Source organism: Mus caroli, unplaced genomic scaffold (assembly GCF_978045245.1).
Source record: "Mus caroli unplaced genomic scaffold, Mus_caroli_1 scaffold_1, whole genome shotgun sequence".
NCBI lineage: Eukaryota > Metazoa > Chordata > Mammalia > Rodentia > Muridae > Mus > Mus caroli.
The window spans coordinates 30,801,542-30,813,869 of NW_028227256.1; the positions used below are offsets into that span (position 1 = coordinate 30,801,542).

General features: G+C 42.4%; 1 protein-coding gene across 2 annotated transcripts in view; it reads right to left on the reverse strand.

Moving 5' to 3' along the window:
- Positions 1-12,328, reverse strand: part of Bend6 (BEN domain containing 6) — a 58,562-nt gene that overhangs the window by 10,362 nt on the left and 35,872 nt on the right. The gene's annotated exons all lie outside the window — the stretch shown is intronic.

Consider the following 12,328-nt stretch of genomic DNA (forward strand, 5'->3'; position numbering starts at 1 on the left):
GCACTCCCCATGTGCTGCTGCTTAATCAATCAGCAAGCCTGTACTGAACAGGAGCAAGGTAAATCCTTGGACTTTCCTAAAACAACAGAGGTATGTGCTAAAGGTGGTGAATCCTTGAGAACACATCTAGGAGTTTACTCTATGAGGTCGCTAGGAGTTGAGCCTTCCACACCTAATAGTCTGAAGTAAGGTTGGACACAGACAGAAATCATAAAAACACTGACTAATGACAGTGTTCAAACACATGGGCAGTGAATAAACCCATCACACTTTACGTAGTGAAGCTTCAGGAAGTATTTGGGCACCAGAGCTCTGGGGAGCCTCCCAGGGATCAATATTCTATGTACAGTCACAATGATGGTAGAACAAAGTGTCCATCCTAACAGCTTTATATTGGTAGCCTAGACGATGCCTCCTTTCTATTCTACTTCGAATTGCTCCTTCCATCCTCCCCTCACTGCACAAATGCAACTGTGACTATAATGGGTTTCAATGAGTTCTGTGAGTTTTGTTTCTTCCTAACAAGTTATCAAAGGTAGAGGCGGTATGGGAAAAATTTTCAAATTTGTACTTGGTGTCAAGTTTGGGCAAGTTTGCCATTCTGGAGGCTAGCTTGTAGACCCAAAGAAATAAAACTGTATAAATGTCATGAAGACAAATGAAATATGCTTTGGCTTTTATATGAAACATCAATGAAGTTTCATTTGTTGCATGGCTGGACCCCAGCTGGTTGTGGGAACTTTAGGAGGTGTGCCTAGCTAGAGGAAGGGGCCCTGCAGCACATGCCTTGAACATTATACCTGGTCCCTGGTTCCTGGCTGGCTTCCTCTGCTTCTTGTCTACTCTGACATCAGCCACTTCTCCACCCAAAATACTCCCTCACTCTAGGCCCCCAAACAGAATCAGACACCCACAAACTTAACCCTCTGAAACTACAAGCCAAAGGAAATCTCTCCTTCTTTAAGCTGCATATATTAGGTGTTTTGTCAGAGTAACAGCAAAAGCAATTAGCACAGGGTTCAGACTTAGGCTATAACAGTGAAGGTTGGACTCAGTGAGGGCAAGATCTTTCTCTGAGGTGATCAACACTAAGCTGCAAGCAGGGGACGAAATAGGAATTAAAGAGTCACAGAGAAGGAGAAAGGCCATTAGAGACAAAGGTACACATGCTCTCTGCACTTGAAGACCTGAAGTGCCAAAGATGGAATGTAGAGAAGATGGAAGCCGACGTGAAGTGGGGCTTCAAGGCTCTTTACCGGTTTCTCTGATCACAAAGGTTGGGTATCAGGCTAAGCCTTTCTCATCTGCACTTTCTCTTCTCTGTTGGTGTTCACTATGTTACAGAATTAGGAGCATACTGCCACACAGTGCTGTGTCCCAGCTCTCCTTCCCATTAAGGCCAGTAGGTGAGTGTCTTTCCTGTTTGATTAGCTCTTCTTGAAACGCATGGACTTTGAAGTCTAACTTACATAGTTAAAAGAAGAAATAAGGTAAGGAAAGGGAATGCGTTTGAGCCAGGAAGTTCTTTATGGCCTTGTAAGGAAGTCCCTTGCTTTAGATGTGCACAAGTTTTGTTTGTTCTAGAACTCAACATGAGCAGCTTCCAAGACATACCTTCCACTTTGCATTTTGGTCTTCTTTCTTTATTTCTTTTGCATCGGACTCTAAAATTCATTCACTCTGTGTGTATAATCAATTACCTTTTTTGTGTGTGGCTAACTAGTGTTCCACGCCCCTGCATTTTAGTCACTGTGATGAATAATCAATTCACCTGTTGATAAACTGTTTGCCATTAGAAGACACAAATTGTGCTGCTGTCTCTAGTCATGTCGATGCTGAAGAGTCTCAAGAACATAATCGGGTCATCAGGTACAAATGTTCTCAAAGCTATGCTAAACTGCTCTGCAGAGACATTTTCCAGACGTACATCACCCTCATGTAAGCCCTTTTCCTTGAGTCAGTAAGAAAAGGTGTTAACACTTGTTAACAATTTCATCTTTTTTGGCAGGTTAAAGTTCCGAGGTTAAATATGTGTGTGCTTGCGTTTTGATTATTTGAATTCTTTCATGACTGATGTGTCTGAGCATGGGATGCTAGTGTTTGGTTGTTCCTTTGCTTTGCCATGATATAGGGCCTCATGCATCCCTGATGGGTAAGCAATAGCCTGATCACCCCTCCCCCTTTTAGTTTGTTATGAACGTATAGGGCATTTATAGGATGCTTATAAGAATGTCTAGTTCAATAGCTCTCAACTGTGGGTTTCAACTTGTGGTGGTCAAATGATCTTTTCACAGGTGTCACCTAAGACTGTCAGAAAACACAGATATTTACATGACAATCTGTAACGGTAGCAAAATTACAGCCATGAAGCAGCAAATTTTATGGTTGGAGGGGGTCACCACAACATGAAGAACTTTATTAAAGGGTTGCAGCATTGGGAAAGTTGAGAACCACTGGTCTAGTGCATAATGGTTTAGCTATTGTTACTAACTCCTGTAAATTATGAAGCATTTTAACATTTTCTTTGCTTTAATTCAAGGCTCTGTTTTGCACACCTTGAAGGTTTAGTCCCTGGATGGTAGACCAATCATTGATCGTTGACTGTGTCATGAACGTTTTTTGTCAATGAACTAAGGTACAGGTGGACTCCTCATATTTTTTCAAAACAATTACTTAACATTTTTTATGCATGCATATGTGTGTGTGTGTGTGTGTGTGTGTGCGCGCGCGCGCGCATGCGCGAACATGCGCACACACATGAATGCAGGTACTGGTGAGGGCCAGAAGAGAGTGTTAGATTCCCTGGAGCTGGGTTTACAGGCAGTGAGTTGGCCTGGTTTATTTGCTAGCAGACATCATAGCTAATTCTGATCTCATACTGTCTACATGCCCAATCCATTGTAAATACTTCATCTGCTTCCTGTTGTTTTTAACAAAATCTCAAACATTCGATTCTACCAATCAAGACTTGGGAGTCATATGCTGAAGTGAAGCCTGCTAGCTCAGAGAGGCAGGGAAAGCACCCAGCTGACCTCCCTCCTCAGCTGAAGTCCCAAAAGGAAATTAAAAAAAAAAAAACTCTTCAGATTAATTTAAGGATAGTTTGGTCAATTATTAAAAGCAAAAATAAGGGTTGGATGTCACTCAGTTGGCATAGCGCTTGCCCTGATGCAAGGGGTCCCAGACTGCATCCTCAGCACCGTATAAGAACGGATGAGGTGCAAGCCTGAATCCCAGTGTTTGGGAGGCTCAAAACCAAAAATGACCATTGGTATTTTGATGGAGAAAGCAAGCTACTAGCCTCTTCAGGATGAATTGGCATCTTTTCTTCTTTTCTTTGACTGTGACATGCCTCTCAGTTTATACAGGCTTGTATATTTCTCAGTTGTATGTTTTCCCTCACATCCCACACATTTACGCTGGGGTGATTAGTCAACACTTAAAGCTACTTGTAATCGATAGGAATCAGTTCTCTATTTTTTTTCTTTCCAGTCTATAATAACCAGTTAAAACCCAGCAGCACTAGATACTGATATCTATTTCCTACCTTGGATTTATTATTATTTTATATATTTTATCTCTCCCTCTCTGTGTGTCTGTGTGTGTGTATACACAAGTGTGGGCATAGGAAGACAACATGTGGGAATTAGCTCTCTTCTACCATGTAGGCTACAGGGATGGAACTCAGGGCTGCCAAGATGGCAGATGGCAGGAGCCTTTACCCACTGAGCCATCTCGATGGCATCTATTTATTACTTTTTAAATAAAATAAGGTTTAATGCCCAGTGTTCTTCCTCTCTATCCTCCCCACTACCTCCCCCTCTCCTGATTACTCACAGAGACTCTCACGTTAACCCATTTCCTTGTTAGGTATGGACTAGTCTTTATAACCTTAAATAACTGTAATATACATGTGTAACTATTTCTTGACTCTTTTGGATTAGAGAACTTCATCAATGTCATAAGGCAACATAGGCCCCTTTACATTCTTCCCCTGACATGGGAACACACAGAGTTCATATATACAGATACAGCCACACTTCCCTCCACTATCCTACATTTTCCAGCAGGATTGCTAGTTTAATCAATTTCTGGATACCATATTTTTCTTTTCTTTTTCTGGGACTACTGTCTCATATGGGGGAAGCACATTCTACTTTTGGCTCTAAAGTAGAAAGTATGTAGTGAGTATTTTTGAGATTTTATGTAATATTGTTACCTTACCCTTCTACTGGGTTCATAGTTTCATGCCATATAGAATTGTTACTTCCCTTTCGATGGTCGAAAGTATGGCTCAGCCCCCATAGGAGCTGCAGAGTCCCTGGTGAGTCAGCTAATGCCATTTTGATTCCTGTCCTTAGCCTCTGACGTGCTTGTTCGGTTCTGTCTGAAATTTCACAGTGCTTTGGGCAACTACTTTTAATTCATTAGATTGGAATGCAAGTGGTTTTTACTCTTTTTTTAAAGAAAGATTTATTTTATGTATGTTAGTACACAGTTGCTCCCTTCAGACACACCAGAAGAGGGCATTGGATCCCATTATAGATGGTTGTGAGCCACCATGTGGTTGCTGGGAATTGAACTCAGGACCTCTAGAAGAACAGTCAGTGCTCTTAACCTCTGAGCCATCTCTCCAGTCCATGGTTTTTAATCTTATAAAATGTTTAATAATATGCCTATATTTAAATACAAATTTCATTAAAGCTAAAATCATTACTATTCATATCTGCCAATCAGTATTTATAACCCAAAGTATAATTTACTATGGGGAAACAGGCGTTTATCTTTACTTGTGCTGCAAGGAATCGATCCTGGCACTCTGTGCATGCTAAGCAAACCCTTGGTCCCCAAGCTACACCCGTAGCTCAAGTTCATAAATGGATTTGCTCTCAGGTGGCATCTTCTGCTCCGGAAATGTACACCCTTTAGTTCTAGAAAGACACTATGAATTCTTTAAAACATGGCTTCTATTTTTTTAGGGTTTTTTGTTTGGGTGTTAAGACTAATTCTGTATTGGCTTAGTAATGTTTATTTCCCTTTTATTTGTCTTCTTGCTCTAATATCCATAATATTTTCTTAACTTTCACTTCCAGATAGTCTATTGCGTTTCTAAGTTCTAGTTCTCTGAATATTCCTCTTGAGAATTACTGTTCTTGTTTCAGGGATACCGATTCTTTTCTTAGTGGAGTGGTCTTCGAATACCTGCCTTTTTTTCATTTCCTGGTTCCCATGCCAGAACATTTTTGTGTATTATTTTATTTTTACATTTTATGTATTCTATTTTGTATGTGCACGAATATGTGTGTGTGTGTATACATACATGTGCCTTAGTGTACACGTGAAGGCCAGGGGAAGACCTTGGAGCGGTCAGTTCTCTCCTTCTAACACGTGGCTCTGGGGAATCAACCTCAGATCACAGGGCTTGGTGACGAGAGAATTTATCCTCTGAGCTATCTCATTTGTCTGTGCTAGAATAGTTTCTCAAGTAACCATATACTCTTTTTCTTAGATGTGCCCAATGGCCCTGAATCCATAGCTTTGATTTGGCTTCTCTTGAAAGAAAACCCCGGCTTCAGATGTAGTCCAGAAATGACAGTGTACTTAAGAATTTGTGGTCTGGATGAGTCTTTGTATAGGATTTTCTTCTGGTTTTCATGCCACTAGTTTCTCATGAGTACGATTCCTACAGCTTTCATCAATTTGTCAGCATGGTTTCAGCTTATTTCATTTTAATCTGTCCCCTGCTGTTCTTCGCGGCTCACCGCAGGCTCAGCCATGGTATTCAGCATTTCCACTTGCCCGGGTCAAGTCAGTCAGCATTTATCACCTGCATGTCCGTTTCTATGATTACATCAGCATCATTTATGTGTGATCTTCTCTAGAGTTTTCTTCATCCTTGTGCTTCTGTCTATTTTAAACGGACTTTTGGTAGCATTTCAAGGTGGGAGGGAGATTATAAGATGCTGACATTAAGCTTTCTGAGACAGTTAGGTGCTGAGGAAAAGTGCAATTTATGAGTCTTTACTGGAATCTCTTTTGTTGGAAGACTTGAGCTTTACGTGGACTCTGTTCCCTGGCTATGTAGTCACTCGACAGATTGAATACCACAAACTTCCTTTTGCATTGCACTCGCTTGCCACTTGTATTGGATGGGTGTGCTTGAAGTGTTACACACACACACACTCACACGAGAGAGAGAGAGAGAGAGAGAGAGAGAGAGAGAGAGAGAGAGAGAGAGAGAGAGAGAGAGAGAGAGTGCACTCACACTTGCCCTTCTACAAGGTTGTACATATCCCACCAGCAAGCAGCTCTGATTCTAAGTCTAGAGAGTATAGCTGGGAAACTTACTGCATCTATGATAGCATGCAGTCTCTTATTAGGGAGTTATTAAATCTTTGTCACCGTGAGAAAATGTCTGACCTAAGCGTCTTAAAAGGAGGACAGATTTGTCTCAGCTCACTGTTTCAGAGTCTCCACCCACAGTCAGCTGATTCTGCTGCTTTTCAGCCAAGGCAGGAACAAGGTGGCAGGCAGGTACAGTGGGAAAGAAGCTGCCTATCTCACGGCAGCCAGGCAGCAGAGAGAGCAACAGGGGTCAGGACACAAACACCCTCAAAGGCACAGCTTCAGTGTCCTGTGTGCTTCACCCACTAAAAGTGTTTCTTATTTAAGGTTTCTATTGTTATAATAAAACATCACTGAGAGAACGGAACTGGGAGGGAGAAGGGCTTATTTTACATTGTAGCTCATAAGTTTATCCTGAAGGGAAGCAGAGGCCAGGGAGGAGTGCTGCTTGTCGGCTTGCTCTCTGTGGCTTACTCACCTGACTAGGTGTGGCACCACCCATCAAGAAAATGCCCCACAGGTTTGAGCACAGGCCAATCTGGTGGGGGCATACTCTCAGTTGAGTTTTCTTCTTCCCCAATGATTATTCTGGCTTGTGTCAAGCGGACAGAAAACTAGTTGGTACCTAGCCTATTCAGCACTCACCAGTGGAATAATAATATATTGATGACGTTAATGTTCCCCTGGTCCAATCACTTCTCAGTAGCACTACCAGGTACAAATGAAGTTTTCAACCCACAAAGCTAGTTGAGCCTGTTCTATATCCACACTCTAAGAGTACTGTGAACACAATCACAAAGGAACTCACACAATATATATTCACTGATAAGTGGATATTAGCCCAAAACTTAGGATACCCAAGATATAAGATACAATTTGCTAAACGCATGAAACTCAAGAAGAATGAAGACCAAAGTGTGGACACTATGTCCCTTCTTAGAATTGGGAACAAAACACCCATGGAAGGAGTTACAGAGACAAAGTTTGGAGCTGTGATGAAAGGATGGACCATCTAGAGACTGCCATATCCAGGGATCCATCCCATAATCAGCTTCCAAACGCTGACACCATTGCATACACTAGCAAGATTTTGCTGAAAGGACCCAGATATAGCTGTCTCTTGTGAAACTAGGCCGGGGCCTAGCAAACGCATAAGTGGATGCTCACAGTCAGCTATTGGATGGATCACAGGGCTCCCAATGGAGAAGCTAGAGAAGTACCCAAGGAGTTAAAGGGATCTGCAACCCTATTGTTGGAACAACATTATGAACTAACCAGAACCCCGGAGCTCTTGTCTCTAGCTGCATATGTATCGAAAGATGGCCTAGTCGGCCATCACTGGAAAGAGAGGCCCATTGGACTTGCAAACTTTATATGCCCCAATACAGGGGAATGCCACGGCCAAAAGAATGGGAATGGGTGGGCAGGGAAGTGGGGGGGGGTATGGGGGACTTTTGGGATAGCATTGGAAATGTAATTGAGGAAAATACGTAATAAAAAAAAAGAAAAAGAAAACAAAGTAAAAAAAAAAAAAAAGAGTACTGTGTACGAAACTTGAATCTTCTGGTGTCTTTCTAGTTCCCAAGCATAGCCTCACAAGGAGGTCAATTATGACCATGCTGTTTAAAATTGTAAATATTCCCCTCCCACAACTCCCAATCTTTATCACTTAATTTTTTTCCATTGTCTTTAACGCCATCTAAAATATTAAATAATTTGTTATAGTATGTTTCTTTTCATTGTGTCCCTATATTCCTTCCACACAGATAGATAAACATGCTTACACATGAACGCTGGTCCCATGAGCGCGGACCATTGTTTTTCAGCAGATTGTTTTAGGTTCTTAGAACAGTGTTGAGATACAACATTGCAGGAAGAACACCGCACCAGGCTCAGGCAGCTCCTGACTCTCCAGCTGCCCACCCAACAGACAATGTTGCTACGTTGTTTCTGCTGTTACATTCTGGTGGCAGGGAGAGAGGAACAGACAGTATTAAATACATAAGAAAGAGAACCAATGCATAAACATCAAAGGGGAAAGAGACTGGAAAGGGGAGGAAAAAAAATCCCTGGGGAAAAAAAAGACATTGAAATTAAGATGTAAGGAGTCTAAGAAGAGGTGAGTTTAGAGTAAGACCTCAAGTAAATGATGGTTCAGTCCACAGAAGGACCGGGAAGAAGATTCTGAACAGATGGAATGGGGAGAACAAAGATGATGATTAGCTGATTTCTTAGAGGGAAAGCTGGTGGACCAGTACAGCTGGATCCCACCAAAGAGAGCATAGGAAAGAGGCCAGAGGATGAAGGGGTGAAGGAAGTATACAGATCTCTCAAAAACACAGGAAAGAATTTTACTTCTCCATGAATGAGTAGGGATTCACTCATGGGGGACAATAGCAGTTAAGGGGAAGAGTGACATGAGCCGATTTTGATTACCAGAGCTGTGCTAAGACCGCAGTGCTTAAGAGGAAGAATGCCAGCAGGAACTTATTAGGAGGCAGTCATAAGCTGAGTGCTCTTTCAGAAGTCTTGAGTTCAATTCCCAGCAACCATATGGTGGTTCATAACCATCTGCAATGAGATCTGGTGCCTTCTTCTGGCCACAGGCAGAATGCTGTATACATAATACATAAGTCTTTAAAAAAAAAATCTGTGTGAGAGATAATGGTAGCTCAGAAAAGAGGAACAAAATGTGTCAAAGAGATAGCAGAGTGGTTAAGAGTACTGGCTGCTCTTCCAGAGGACATGGGTTTGATTCCAAGCACCCACATGGTGGCTTATAGCTGTCTGTAGCTCTAGTTTGGAGGATCTGATTTCCTATTCTGGCCTCTGTGGGCACTGCACACATACGATACATAGACAGACATGGAGGCGAAACATTGTTACACATAAAATGATAATTAAAGAAAAAAGTAAAGAGTACCAGTAATGGTTGTGGGAAAAGAGATTGAGTTCTAGAACGATTTTGAAGGTTAAAACTGAAAGCAGTATCAAAACAGAGGATAGATAGATAATATTACAGATTTTTTGGCTTGAGAATTGCAACCAAGATAAGGAAGGGGGTCAGAAATGAGGCTTGAGTTATATTAGTGATGGCTACAAGCCTTCCAGTTTGCAGCTGAACAATGAGTTGGGGAGGTCTGTCCAATGTCAGTCCCCACATAGTGTCCGCTCTCTGTTTAATCACAGAGTTTTATAAATCCTGAACTTCAACGCTCAGATTTCTGTCTGCAGTTAGACTTTCCGTTACTGAGAGAAACTCCATTTAAGGGAGGAAAGATTCATTTTTGCTTCACGGATTTGGAGGTATTGGTACCTGGTGGGCTAGCTCCACTGCTTTTCAAACAACATTCCTGTTGTTGTTTGGATATAAAGTATCCTCACAAAGGATCCGGTATTGAAGGCATGGTCCATAAGATAGTGTCTTAGTTAGGGTTGTACTGCTGTGAACAGACACCATGACCAAGGCAACTCTTATAAAGACAACATTGAATTGGGGCTGGCTTACAGGTTCAGTCCATTATCATCCAGGTGGGAGCAGGGCAGCATCCAGGCAGGCATGGTGCAGGAGGAGCTGAAAGTTGAATATCTTCATCTGAAGGCTGCTAGTGAAGACTGGCTTCCAAGCAGCTAGGATGAGGGTCTTAAAGCCCACACCCACAGTGACACACCTACTCCAACAAGGCCATTCCTCCAAATAGTGCCACTCCCTCGGCTGAACATATATAAATCATCACAGGCAGCATGTTCAGACCTGTGCCTTTTGGGGAGTGACTGAGTCATGGAGTCATACTGTCATTCACATATTTATTCCTTGATGGTTCATGGGACATTAGTGGGAAGTGGTGGACAGTGGGTGGGGCCAGGATGGGCCATGAAGGATGTCTTTTTCCCTTATCTTTTTCTTCTTTGCTCTTCCTGGAAGCTATAAAGTGAGCAGCCCTGTTTGTTCAAGGGTTGTATCTTGTCTAGAGCCCAAAGCAATAGAGCTAGCCCACCAGGTACCAGCACCTCCAAATCCGTGAAGCAAAATGAATCTTTCCTCCCTTAAATGGAGTTTCTCTCAGTAACGGAAAGTCTAACTAACTGCAGACAGAAATCTGAGCTTTGACGTTCAGGATTTAAAAACTCTGTGATTAGACAGAGAGTGAACCCTCTGTGGGGACTGACATTGAACAGCTGCTTTGAGTCGTGACACCACCCCACCCCCACCCCTAACCCCTAAGAAGCTAAGAGAAAGGCCTTGAAAGCCTTCAGTGGCTCTGCTGACACCCTGACTCTGGAATTCTAGTTTCCGAAACTGTGAGAAAATACTTTTCTTGTTGTTGGCCTTTCAGTCTGCGGCATCTTGTACCTGATACACTCAGCACTAGTGTGTGAAGGAAAGAGAGTAAGCCAGGTGAGAGAGTAAAGGAACTTGATTCAGATGGGACCCAGGAATAATATGAAATGGGAAACTGGAGAAGGTTATATACACACACCTTTTAAAATGCACCCCTTCAGGGGCTGGTGAGATGGCTCAGTGGTTAAGAGCACCGACTGCTCTTCTGAAGGTCCTGAGTTCAAATCCCAGCAACCACATGGTGGTTCACAACCATCCGTCATGAGATCTGATGCCCTCTTCTGGTATGTCTGAAGACAGCTACAGTGTACTTATATATAACAATAAATAAATCTTAAAAAAAAATGTACCCCTTCCTTCCCTCCTTTCCTTCTTTTTCTGTTTCTCCCTTTTATAAAAATCCCATATTTTGCCGGGCGTGGTGGCGCACACCTTTAATCCTGGCACTCAGGAGGTAGAAGCAGGCGGATTTCTGAGTTCGAGGCCAGCCTGGTCTACAGAGTGAGTTCCAGGACAGCCAGGGCTACACAGAGAAACCCTGTCTTGAAAAACAAAAAACAAAACAAAACAAAAAAACACCCCCCCCAAATCCCATATTTTATCTTAGTTATAGCAATAAAATTAACAAAATTTAAGTAACACTGTTAATAATAAAATCCTCTGATACAGGTTTGAAAGAGAAGGAAAAGCAGAAGAGCATCAGGTCATGAAACCCTTCCAGGATTTCTAAGCTGGTCATTGTGGCAAATGTGTTCACTGACATCATATCTAACTCTTCATACTCTGATTATTAGAGGGATAAAACGAAGGTCCAATCTTCCCAGGCACTGCCTCAGAGGGAAAACCACATGGGATTCTTTGGGACTACAAAGTACTTCTTGCTACATCAATGCATTGAAGGTTAAATTCATAGATCCACGGGGGGCGGGGTCCCTACACTCCATCCTTCCTCATTACCTAATATGACCCTCTCTTGTGCTCTCTCCCCCTCCCTCTCTCCCTCTCTCTCATTTCTGATTTTAGGTCATTGTACTTAACATATTTTCCAGGTACATCCATTTGCCTACAAATCTCCTTTATCTCCCATAGCCTACATCTGGACAGTATTCCACAGTGTTCATGTACCGAATTTTCATTGTCCATTCTTCTGCTAATGGACACCCAGGCTACTTCTGTTTCCTTCCTACTGCAAACAGAGAAGCAGTAAGCATAGACGTGGGCTCGTATCCGTGGTAGGGTGTAGAGTCCTCTGAGTCTACACCCAGAAGTGAAAGAGCTGGGACATCCTTCCTCATTACCTAATATGAGGTAGAGGTAGAGGTAGAGGTAGAGAGGACAAGAGAAGGTCATATTAGGTAATGAGGAAGGAAGAATAGAATAGTTCTGTTTTTAATTTTTTTGCCCTGAGGAGCCTCCAAGCTGATTTCCGAAATGTCTGCACTGGTCTGCACACTCAGCGCCATGAATAAAGAATCCTTCCTCCCATGCCCTCTCCAGCATTTGTTGTCAGATTTCTTTCTTTTCTTTTCTTTTTTAAAATATTTATTTATTATATGTAAGTTCACTGTAGCGGTCTTCAGACACCCCAGAAGAGGGTGTCGGATCTCATTACAGATGGTTGTAAGCCACCGTGTGGTTGCT